This window comes from Humulus lupulus, chromosome 8, assembly GCF_963169125.1.
Source record: "Humulus lupulus chromosome 8, drHumLupu1.1, whole genome shotgun sequence".
Lineage (NCBI taxonomy): Eukaryota > Viridiplantae > Streptophyta > Magnoliopsida > Rosales > Cannabaceae > Humulus > Humulus lupulus.
In genome coordinates, this window is record NC_084800.1 from 64,603,537 (window position 1) to 64,617,319 (window position 13,783).

A 13,783-nucleotide genomic window follows, 5' to 3' on the forward strand; every position below is an offset into this window, starting at 1 on the left:
ATTCTCATTAATGGAGGTTATAATTGGCTGTGATTAGGTAACCGCTAAGGAACTAAAAGATCGATCGTTCTCAGGGGTCGTCTTTATCATACTTCTCGCTCGAACTTGAGGTAAGAAAACAGTGTGTGGATACAGTTGCACCCTCTACAGGTATATGACATGCATGGTTTGATATTGAGGCATGTTGGTTGATATAAGTGAACGTGGATTGCATATTAAATGCTAGTGAACGCTGATTACCCATTTGAGACACTGACTAGTCAGGGACCGACTCTAAAGTCGATGATCACGCATTGAATGGCTCTATGGCATTAATGCGGGACCGGCCCTAAGGTCGATGAACTTATAAGCGCTTGCCTGGTCTACGACCAGAAGACTATAGCCAAGGTATATGACCCCGGTGACCGTTTGTCACGTGGCTAAGGGACGTTGTCCATAGTTTCGACTCTAGAGTTGTGAGGAGGGTTATGTTGGTGACCAATCACCATGCACCTGTCCTAAACGAGCGTATAAAAGAATCACTTATCAGTTAAGCCCTGGTGACCCTATCGTCTCGTGGCTAGAGGGAGCGATGCTCATTATTGTGACTTTTGGCTATTGTCACCTATTTGTTGGACTGATAGTCCTGAATGGTTATTATGATCGTTGTTGATATTATATCATGTTTAATTATGTTTTATTGCTGGGCCTTGGCTCATGGGTGCTATGTGGTGCAGGTAAAGGAAAGGAAAAGCTTAACCAGCCCTGAGTGAGGAGCTTGGGCGATGTTGTGTACATACAGGGCCGCTTGACCGCCACGGTCAAGGATTTCTCAGAGGGACTAGGGGTTTACCCTATTTTTGCCGCTTAGGCCGGTGGGAATTATAAATTTGGAGCTGTAGCGACTCTTTTGTAATACGAACTACCTGTAGACATTTTGAAAGGCTCATGAGAAGTTTATTTACTTAATCAATGTACCATTTCTTTTTTACTGGTTTTCACCTTAACCTGATAATAACACTTAGATCACGTTTTTTAACCAAAGGACTCGGGTAGCGGGTCAAATTTCCGGTTCACCGTAACTGTTCTGGGGTAACCAGGGCGTTACAGGTTCAGGTCGGGTTAAGCCCGAAATTGATGAGTTTTTCAAAAAACTGGGTTCTTGGGGTCCGAGTTGGGCGGGTTTTGCGGGTCCCGTGTGCACCCGTAGGTACAAGCAACATTTTAGTTTTATGTATAGAATCTATTAATTTCATTTATTAAATTTGTATCATTGTATATAAATTTCAAATAAATAAATAATATTATATATATAAAAATAATATACACATATTAAATAAAAAAATTAAACAAAATATTGCATATGATTTTTTTATATGTATGTAATATGATAACATTTTTAAATATTAATAATAAATTTTTTTAATAAAAATGTAGATTATATATTATATATTATAATGATATTTTATAATATTTAAATTTATATTAATATAATTGTTATCCCCGTTTCTTCCAAGATGTACGGATCCACACTCCAAGTCTATGGGCCGCCTTCCAGGGAGTTAAAGCCCAGATCAAGCCTAGTAGACAAAGGGAAAACGACTATTGGCAGTCTAAGTCTCGGAAAGGCCCATAAGGGCATCCGGGAGAATAAGCCAGGACCATCGCTGGGGCATGTTGTATAAACCCTGGACCGCGTGCCGGGATGTCTCCCAAGATGCAGTAAAGAGGTCGCGGCTCCCAAGTCCGAGATTGGGCCGGGATCGCTGTGGATGAACCTGGGTCCAGGTAAACGAACCGGGACCCTGGTAAACAAATAGGGATGTTGGTAAACGAAAGAGTTTGGGGTGCTAAAGTACCCCCAACACTGACATCATCCCAAGAAGCGTGGAGCTGTGTCCCCACAAGTAACCTGCAGAGGAGACTACCTCGGGAATGTACGTTGTTGGTTCAGAACTGCGCCGCCACTCCACTGGCAGATCTTGTCTCCCGAATCTTCCTCATAGCCCATAACACCCAGACTGAAGCACATGTTTGTCGCGAGTCTTATAATGTGATCATTTTTGGGCTGGCCCAATGAGCCTTGGTTAATATATATTTTATATATCAATCATTTGTATTGAGCCTCCATCAGAGAGCAAATAATATTTACACCCTTATTGGGCCCAGATTAGCCCGACCCAAGCCAAGTGCACTCACTTGCCTATAAATATGAATAGTGGTGCACTGAGAAGGGGATCCCATATTTTTCTCTTGTAAGCAATTACTCTGCTAAAACTTGTAGAAAACACCACTGTCAAAAGCTCTTTAAGCTCTAATACAACTGACTCGTAGACTAAGGCTCTTTAATGCCCCAACCACGTAAAAACCTTGCTTGCGAATTCTAAATCCTTTCTTCTTAAGCTCTCTTATCTTTTATAATTCTAGTTTCCGAAAAACTCAGTAAACAATAATTAATAAATATCTATTTTTAGTTAGTTTTAAAAGTATATTCAGTTAAATATTGAATTATTTCGTTAAACTTAACGAAATAAACCGTTAAAACCAATAATTTTTGCTATCTATACACTTTTTATATAGAAAGAGATATATAAATATGTAGGGCAATTCTATGGTAGGACGTTACTTTTTCCCTTACTGGTAGGGTGTTTTTGTTTTGGCATGTGAAGAAATTACAACTCAAATTTTTTATATGACACTGTACAATATAGTCATATCAAGTATTTCACCAGTTTTCGAATAATTTACGGTGCTCAAAATATAACTCAAATTGTCAGTTGCAAGCGTGCAATTTTTTATATACGTGTGCAATTGAATATTTTGAACATTGTTTTTTACACTGTAAATTATTTGAAATTTCCCAAAAACTGGTGGGATGCCTACTAAAATTACAATGTATACCGTCATATAAAAAAATTAGGTTATAATCTTTCCACGTGCTGAAAACAAAGACACCCCCCCTACTAGTAGGAATAAAAGTGATACCCCATCATAAAATTCCCTTATATATTACCATATTAAGGGGCACACGACCTTTTTGCTTCTACCGTGCTAACCTTGGTTGTATAGCACAAAATTTAGCCAAGCTACTACTAGAGTCAAAGCTATTGAGCATAACCGAGCTCTTCAAAAAGACAAGAACATAGCAAAAAATGAGATCATTTGCGAGTGTTACTATTTGACACCTTAAGGTGTCCAACACTACATGAGATGATAAGAGATCCAGTATTAAATTAAAATATAAGGGATCCAATATCGAATTGCACCAATAATAAGATGATACATCATATAGTGTTGGACATAGTAGTACTCCTTAGCAATCCTCGTCATTTTCTATTGGCTAGGAAAAATTACTTGTTTTCAAAGACAAAAATAAGCCTGAGATTAGAAATGTGCAAGTATCTTTCCCGTCAGCTAGGGGTGTGCAGGGTGTGCAGAAATCATCCAACCCAATTAGAACTGACTGCCAAAAATTAGATATCCAATTATGATTGGATTGGATTGGATCAGGTCAGATTTTGAAAATCCAAATTGGATTAGATCTCTTGTTGGATGATATATACAAAAATTCAATAAAACCGAACCGATCCAATCATATATATTTTTCAAATATATTTATATTTTTAGGATTATGCTTATAATTTATGTTGTATTTGTATGATGTTGTATCATTTTGAACAAATTAGTCTTTTTATTTATAATATTATAATTTTTTTGAACAAATTAAGTTAAATAAATTGCTCAAAAATATTAGATGATCCAATCTGATCAAATATATAAGCAAGGGGCACATCCAATAGATAAAACCAATCCCACCCAATGGATAATTGGATCGGATCGGATCAGTTAATACAAATTAATTGGATTTGATCAGTTGTAAAAATCCAACATCCAATTAATAATTTGTTCAAATATACCTAAAAACATTATATATATAATCCAATGAACACCCCTCCCGTCACCTATTAGCTCCCATGGTTAGTATATGTTCCATCTAATTTATTTCCTTTTATATTTACTTTACCTAATTTCAAATTCAAACTCCACCTGCCACCAATTATCTAGCATAATAGTATGATCCTGTAGTCCCATCAAATTCATATAAATTTATATATATTATTAGTAGTAATTAATTAGTACTGAATATCCCAAATAGAGTATTTTCATAAGATATCTTATATGGCTAATACCATCTTTATCTTATATTATAGTTAAAATATATTGAATACGTTTCATTATCAAAACCAAATGAACAAGATTGTTGTACATATATATAATTAAGAAAAAAAAAACATTGCAATAAGGAGCAATTTGAAAGATAATATTCTTAAAATAATAATACTAAATAATAAAATATTATTAAAACAAATTTAGATATAAATTCATAATTACGTAGTGTGCTGACCTAGTCTTTCTTTCTTACTAAACCAAAAAGTCCATTTGATGAGCTTGTTAATTAGAGTAACATAAAAAAAAGGTAATGTGAGACATCACTATATATATTTTAAGGAATCAACCGTTATTAATGGCAAACTGTTAAGAGGATACTCTAATTAAAGCAAACTTCATGTTTGGAAAAAATAATAAAAAGAGAGAGATTCTATGTCACCAATATATAATAGATGGTGGTGGGACAACCATAATATGATATACTAATAATACTAATAGGGGAACTCAAGCCCTTTAATACATTTTTTTAACGTTTTAAATTATATTCTTGTAAATTAAATCAGTATTTTTTAATATAGTCCAAAAAATAGGAAAAAAAACAAAGAAATCTCTAAAAAAAAATTATGAACGTAAATAGCACCAATAAATAATAAAGTTAGCTCCATCCACCAGATAGAAAATTACGATCCATATATCAAAATACGACTTTTTGTTTGGGAGAATAGATAAAATTAGAGAGACCCATTAAATATTAATACGTGATATATACATACATGAGTTTTTTTTTGGAGGGGACATTTTAAAAGGAAGGGTTTTGTTAAATAAATAAAGGTTAAATAGTAGAAAAGTAAAGCTAAGCTACTAAATGGAAATGGACAACTACACTAGTAGAGTCAATCATTCAGCAAAGAGTCTAATTGGACAAAATAATATGATATATATCAATATGAGATTTAAAATATTAATTCTTACATATTATGATAATAAACTGTGACAATGACTATTTTGCCCATCCTACGGTGTTTTGCCATATAACAACACTCAATGTTTAGCAAGGAAGAGAATTGACAAGTGTAATAAGTTTAGAAATTCATGTTTGTCCCATTAGAATTAATTAATTATCATTAGTATTAACATCTGTAAAGATAAGACTAAGCAAATTGAAAAGAGATTAATTACTTATTAGAAGTAGTGTGCACACGGGATGGGGAATTGGCGAGGAGTGCTCTCCCCGTCTCTGTCCTCATTTATATTTTTAATCCCCATCCCCGCCTATTTCCCGTTAGGGACAGGGTGGGGAATCCCCACGGGGAACTCATTTATTTAAAAAATAAATTTTAAAATAAAAATTATAAATTATATGTAAATAAAAATATTGCACAATATTTATTATTGAAAATATTAAACACTATCCTAAATAAAATTTAAAATATTAAAAAATTTACTACTATACTACAAAAACACATAAAAATATATAAAATACATATAAAATATTACAAAATATATAAAAAATTAAACGAGGCCCCGTCGGAGCGGGGAGTGCTATTCTTGTCCCCGCCCTATTTAACATTCGAGGGTTAAAAGTTATCCCCATCCCTGCTCCGTTCCCCATTTAGACGGAGATTCCCCACCCCATTAGAGGTGGGTCCCCGCGAGTCCCTGCAAGTCTGCGCAGGGCCGTCCCCATGGTTAAAATATGCGTACCTAATTAGAAGTGTATCCATATATCCCCTCCACGCTGTCTTTGTAGACTTTTTTTTTTTTTTTTTTAAAGAGGCTGTCTTTATAGAATTCAGTTGATTTGTTTTGATTTCAATCCCTGCCTCAAATGAAAAAAAGAAGTGAAACCATGACATGGAGGAGAAATGTTCTCTTCAAATCGAACTTCTTTATTAACCCTGGCAGAAGCCGATGCATTTCTTACACCTCCCTTCTTAATCAATGTCACACATAGAGGAATGAGCTTCTCTACAGATTTTGATGCTAACCCAATGAATGCACGCACATGCCTATCATTTTTTATACGGGTAGGTTTGACGAATTGTGATAAGCATGTGTACGAGACCTCATTTTTCAAGTCATGCACACATTTATCTACTTTAAGCTCATCGTACAGAATGTCAAGCAGTTTCTCATACGTCACACCCTTCTCCACAGGCAGAACTTGATTTTCAACATCTCTGAAAATCCAATCCCTATTTTCGAGTTCACAAACACCATTGAATGCAGAAAATACGGAAATAGTCGAATCTGCAACAAAAAAAACAAAAAAAAAAAGTCAAAAAGTTAAACTACAACATAAAACAGAAAATATCGATTTCTATCGATATATGTCGAGTCCTATCGAGGTCACACATATCGAGTTTTATTGAGTACAGTCGAGGACTATCGAGGCAAACAATCCAATAAAATTCGTATACACCTATCGAGTTTTATCAAGTACAATCGAGGACTATCGAGGCAAACAATCCAATTAAACTCTTATACACCTATCGAGTTTTATCGAGTACAATCGAGTTTTTAAATCCAATTAAACTCTTATACACCTATCGAGTTTTATCGAGTATAATCGAGGACCATCGAGGTATTAACATCCTAACACTTTCGAGGCACGTCGAGGTCCATCGAGCCAACATGCATGCAACACATCGAGACCTATCGAGTTTCATCGAAACTCATCGAGGCAGGAAAAAAATCCATAAAAAACGCACGAAGTATCCAAAATTCATTCCGACAGTGAAAATTTGCAATAAAACATGAAGGCATACACAGATCTATTCGAAATAGGACAAGTAATGTAACCAAACAAGTTTCCTCACTACATATAACAAATATATACTTACCCATACGATTTTTTTCCCCTAGATCCGAAATCCAAAATGAAGTTTCTTGACTTGAAATGACTCACAACTTGCCCCTAGATTCGAAATGCAAATTAATGGTGGCTGGCTTTTTTGTGTGTACGAGATTTTGAGAGATAGAGAGGGAAAACATAAGAGATAGAGAGTGAAGACTATGAGAAAAAGAGAGGGAAAATTATGCCAGGGGTATTTTGGGTAGTAACGTCATTAGTAGCACCAAAATGAGAGTTATATAGGGATAGGGTATTTTTTAAATGTAGTGTCACTTATTGCATTAAAACTCAAATTTCCCTAATATAATTAGTACAAAATTATGATTATATATTATTATCATAATAATAATTTTTAACATTTAAATTTATATTAATATAATTATTAAACATTTGGTCTTGTATTATATATTATTACAATAATGATATTTTATAACATTTTAATTTGAATTTGTATTAATATAATTATTATATATGTAGTCTTATATTAAATACTAATATAATAATGATATTTTATAATATTTGAATTTATATTAATATAATTGTTATCCCCGTTTCTTCTAAGATGTACGGATCCACACTCCAAGTCTATGGGCCGCCTTCTAGAGAGTTAAAGCCCAGATCGGGCCCAACAGACGAAGAGAACACGACTATTGGCAATCCAAGTCTCGGAAAGGCCCATAAGGGCATCCGAGAGAATAAGCCAGGAACATCACCGGGGCATGTTGCATAAACCCGGGACCGCGTGCCAAGATGTCTCCCGAGATGCAGTAAAGAGGTCGAGGCTCCCAACTCCGAGATTGGGCTGGGATCGCTGTGGATGAACCTGAGTCCAAGTAAACGAACCGAGACCCTGGTAAATGAATAGGGATGTTGGTAAATGGACCTGGGTCGGTTGGTCGAGTTTGGCGTGCTAAAGTACCCCCAATATTGACATCATCCCAAGAAGCATGGAGCTGTGTCTCCACAAGTAACCTGCAGAGGAGGCTACCTCGGGAATGTATGCCGTTGGTTCAGAACTGCGACGCCACTCCACTGGCAGATCTTGTCCCTTGAATCTTCCTCGTAGCCCATAACACCCAGACTGAAGCACCTGTTTGTCCCGAATCTTATAATGTGATCATGTTTGGGCTGGCCCAATGGGCCGTGGTTAATATATGTTTTATATCTCAATCATTTGTATTGAGCCTCCATCAGAGAGCAAATAATATTTACACCCTTATTGGGCCCGGATTAGCCCGACCAAAGCCCAGTGCACTCACTTGCTTATAAATATGAATAGTGGTGCACTGAGGAGGGGATCCCAAATCTTTCTCTTGTAAGCAATTACTCTGCTAAAACTTATTGAAAACACCACTGTCAAAAGCTCTCTAAGCTCTGGACTAAGGCTCTTTAACGCCCCAACCACGTAAAAACCTTGCTTGCGAATTCTAAATCCTTTCTTCTTAAGTTCTCTTATCTTTTATAATTCTAGTTTTCGAAAAATTCGATAAATAATAATTAATAAATATCTATTTTTAGTTAGTTTTAAAAGTATATTCAGTTAAATATTGAAAAAATTTCGTTAAAGTTAACGAAATAAAGCGTTAAAACCAATAATTTTTGTTATCTACACACTTTTTATATAGAAGAGATATATAAATATGTAAGGCAATTCTATGGTACGACGTTACTTTTTCCCTTACTGGTAGGGTGTTTTTGTTTTGGCATGTGAAGAAATTACAACTCAAATTTTTTATATGACACTGTACAATATAGTCATATCAAGTATTTCACCAGTTTTCGAATAATTTACGGTGCTCAAAATATAACTCAAACTGTCAGCTGCAAGCGTGCAATTTTTTATATACATGTGCAATTGAATATTTTGAACCTTGTTTTTTACACTGTAAATTATTTGAAATTTCTCAAAAACTGGTGGGATGCCTACTAAAACTACAATGTACACCGTCATATAAAAAAATTAGGTTATAATCTTTCCACGTTTTTAAAAAAAAAAAACCGTACTAGTAGGAACAAAAGTGATACCCCATCATAAAATTCCCTTATATATTACCATATTAAGGGGCACATGAACTTTCTGCTTCTACCGTGCTAACCTTGGTTGTATAGCATAAAATTTAGCCAAGCTACTACTAGAGTCAAAGCTATTGAGCATAACTGAGCTCTTCAAAAAGACAAGAACATAGCAAAAAATGAGATCATTTGCGAGTGTTACTATTTGGCACCTTAAGGTGTCCAACACTACAAGAGATGATAAGAGATCCAGTATTAAATTAAAATATAGGGGATCCAATATTAAATTGCATCAATAATAAGATGATACATCATATAGTGTTGGATATAGTAGTACTCCTTAGCAATACTCGTCATTTTCTATTGGAGAGGAAAAATTACTTGTTTTCAAAGACAAAAATAAGCCTAAGATTAGAAATGTGCAAGTATCTTTCCCGTCAGCTAGGGGTGTGCAGGGTGTGCAGAAATCATCCAACCCAATTAGAACCGACCGCCAAAAATTAGATATTCAATTATGATTGGATTGGATCAGGTCGAATTTTGAAAATCCAAATTGGACTAGATTTGTTGTTGGATGATATATACAAAAATTTAATAAAACCGAACCGATCCAATCATATATATTTATATTTTTAGGATTATGCTTATAATTTATGTTGTATTTGTATGATGTTGTATCATTTTGAACAAATTAGTCTTTCTATTTATAATATTATAATTTTTTTGAACAAATTAAGCTAAATAAATTGCTCAAAAATATTAGATGATCCAATCTGATCAAATATATAAGCAAGGGGGCACATCTGATCAATTTGACCAATGGATAATTGGATCGAATCGGATCGGTCGAGACAAGTTAATTAGATTTGATCGGTTGCAAAAATCCAACATTCAATAAATAATTGGATCGGATAGACCTAAAAACATTATATGTAATCCAATGAACACTCCTCCTGTCACCTATTAGCTCCCATGGTTAGTATATGTTCCATCTTATTTATTTCCTTTTATATTTACTTTACCTAATTTCAAATTCTAACTCCACCTGCCACCAATTATCTAGCATGTATATATAGTAATAGTATGATCCTGTAGTCCCATAAAATTCACATGAATTTATATATATTATTAGTAGTAATTAATTAGTACTGAATATCCCAAATAGAGTATTTTCATATAAGATATCTTATATGGCTAATACCATCTTTATCTTTTATTATATTTAAAATATATTGAATACGTTTCATTATCAAAACCAAATGAACAAGATTGTTGTACATATATATAATTAAGAAAAAAAACATTGCAAAGGAGCAATTTGAAAGATAATATTCTTAAAATAATAATACTAAATAATAAAATATTATTAAAACAAATGTAGATATAAATTCATAATTACGTAGTGTGCTGACCTAGTCTTTCTTTCTTACTAAACCAAAAAGTCCATTTGATGAGCTTGTTAGAGTAACATAAAAAAAAGGTAATGTGAGACATCACTATTTATATATTAAGGAATCAATCGTTATTAATGGCAAACTGTTAAGAGGATACTCTAATTAAAGCAAATTTCATGTTTGGAAAAAATAAAAGAAAGAGAGAGATTCTATGTCACCAATATATAATAGATGGTCGTGGGACAACCATAACCATAATATGATATACTGATAATACTAGTAGGGGAACTCAAGCCCTTTAATACATTTTTTTTAACGTTTTAAATTATATTCTTGTAAATTAAACCAGTATTTTTTAATATAGTCCAAAAAATAGGAAAAATAACAAAGAAATCTCTAAAAAAAAATTATGAACGTAAATAGCACCAATAGATAATAAAGTTAGCTCCATCCACTAGAAAGAAAATTATCCATATCAAAATACCACTTTTTGGTTGGGAGAATAGATAAAATAAGAGAGACCCATTAAATATTAATACGTGATATATACATACATGAGTTTTTTTTTTTTGGAGGGGACATTTTAAAAGGAAGGGTTTTGTTAAATAAATAAAGGTTAAATAGTAGAAAAATAAGCTAAGCTACTAAATGGAAATGGACCACTACACTAGTAGAGTCAATCATTCAACAAAGAGTCTAAATGGACAAAATAATATGATATACATCAATATGAGATTTAAAATATTAATTCTTACATGTTATGATAATAAATTGTGACAATGACTATTTTGCCCATCCTACGGTGTTTTGCCATATAGCAACACTCAATGTTTAGCAAGGAAGAGAATTGACAAGTGTAATAAGTTTAGAAATTCATGTATGTCCCATTAGCATTAATTAATTATCATTAGTATTAACATTATTAACATCTGTAAAGATAAGACTAAGCAAATTGAAAAGAGATTAATAACTTATTAGAAGTAGTGATGCACACGGGTTGGGGAATTGGCGGGGAGTGCTCCCATGTCCACGTCCCCGTTCCATCCTCGTTTATTCCCCGTCGAGGACAGGGTGGGGAATCTCTGCAGTTTAAAAAATAAATTTTAAAATAAAAATTGTAAATTATATGTAAATAAAAATATTGCATAATATTTATTATTTAAAATATTAAACACTATCCTAAATAAATTTTAAAATATTAAAAATTTATTATTATACTGTAAAAACACATAAAATAAAATATATAAAAATTATAAAATATATAAAAAATTAAATGAAATCCTATCGGAACAGGAAATACTATTTTTATCCCCGTCCCACTTGACATTCAGGAATTAAAAATTATTCACATGCCCGTCTCATTCTCTGTTTAGACAGAAATTTCACACCCCGTTAGAAATGGGTCCCGTCGAGTATTCGCAGGGCCGTCGCATGGTTAAAATGTGCGTGCCTAATTAATAGTGTATCATATATCCCCTCCACGCTGTCTTTATAGACTTTTTTTTTTTTTTTTTTGCAGGAGGCTGTCTTTATAGAATTCAGTTGATTTGATTTGATTTCAATCCCTTGAAAAAAACAAGTGAAAACAGCGTTGCCCAACAGGACTCCGCCACATCTCAATATTCCTTTTTATAATTTTAATGATTCGGTGGTGGCTTTCGTGGGCAAAAGTCATATGGACTTTTTTGTCCCCAAAAAACAATTGGTATACCATAATTTATTCAAATTCATATTATTAGTACTATTAATAGAGCCCAGCGCGGGTTCGATTGTGACCATTTACAACTACAGTTTAGATGAATCCAAAATTTTAGGTAATGATGTAAAAACAAAATTGTATGAGTCAAAAGTTATAAGATGTAAATAGTTGTATTGTATTGTGTAAGTCAAAATTTGATGTGAATATGTTTGTGTTTGCACTTATAATTACTCGTAATAGATAATAATATGACCTTGTCAAATTGTGTATTGCTTTAGTAGTTTAAGACAATTAAAACCCATGATTAGTTATTAATTACTACCATTAATGTATAATATGTAAGACAAGAACATATAAGTCTATTTACTTAAAACGACTTATTTCAAATCAAGTCCAAACTCTAAAGTAAAGGAGACCTGTTCTCCCAACTTTTTTTTTTTTAAACTAGTAAAGGAATACCATTAATTTTTATTTACATTCTTATCAAAACACACTGTATTTTTGTATCTTATTTCAGACAATCAAACATCAAAAAGAAGAAAAAAGACTTTTGGGGTGGAATTTATTCCCAATCAATACTACTTTAATTTACTTTTCTTTATAAATTAAAAAGCTGTAGATCTCCATTATATACACTTTTCTTTATCTCTTTCACAATCATAGTAGGAAAATGAATAATAATAATAATAATTATAATAAAACAAAAGAGACCAGTCAGACCATGTGCTTACAAGAAGCACGAATATATATATATATATATATACATAAATTCGAAAATGTTTTTGTCTGGACAAAATACCTATAACACCGGTTGTGATAACAACTATATAATTAACTAGAGTTGACAATATTATATATATATGTATTTGTAAACATATATGGTGTAATAAGTTTTGAGCTTTTCAATATTAATATCATTAATTTTATATCCAATTAATTAATTACAAAGTCTAGTCTACATAGTTATCCAGACCTGTGAAGTGATACCTGGTAAACAAGCTCAGGTTGCTTAATTTATTTCATTAATTTTTCTAATTATCAGATTATTCGTTACTTAACAATAACTTAAAATAATAATTATATATGTTATGCGTAATCAACTTTATCTTGTAGCCATGACAAGACAATGACATTGATGACATGTATTTTTTTTTCTCCATGCTTGGATTGGAAGAATTTATGTACACATAATTGAAGATGTGGTGGCTTTTCTTTATATAAACTATTATTATTATTTTTTAAAATAGTGACAATTAGATATACGATACTTGCTAAATAAATAAATACGAACAAGTTGAATGGATTTACTTCTTATTATTTTACTAAATAATGAGATGAGAGGAAAGTTCCGAGTTATTAGCTTGAATAAAAGCCGACTGGTATTATTTGATATTTTAACGTGTCTAACCCCAAAAATAGGACTACAATTGATTAATCATATTTTATAATAATTATTAAATTTAAATATATATCTTCTAATATTGAATTTAATTAATAGTCGGATTTCACCTTTTATTTTTTTGGACACTTAAGAGATGTTTCTTATGGAGTTTTGATTTGGTAAAAATAAAAATGTGAAATCAAACATATATTTATTAAATTTATTTTTAATGACTTAATGATTTGTATTTCCAAATTGATTGTATTTTTTGATTTCATTTTGAGAATAATCTT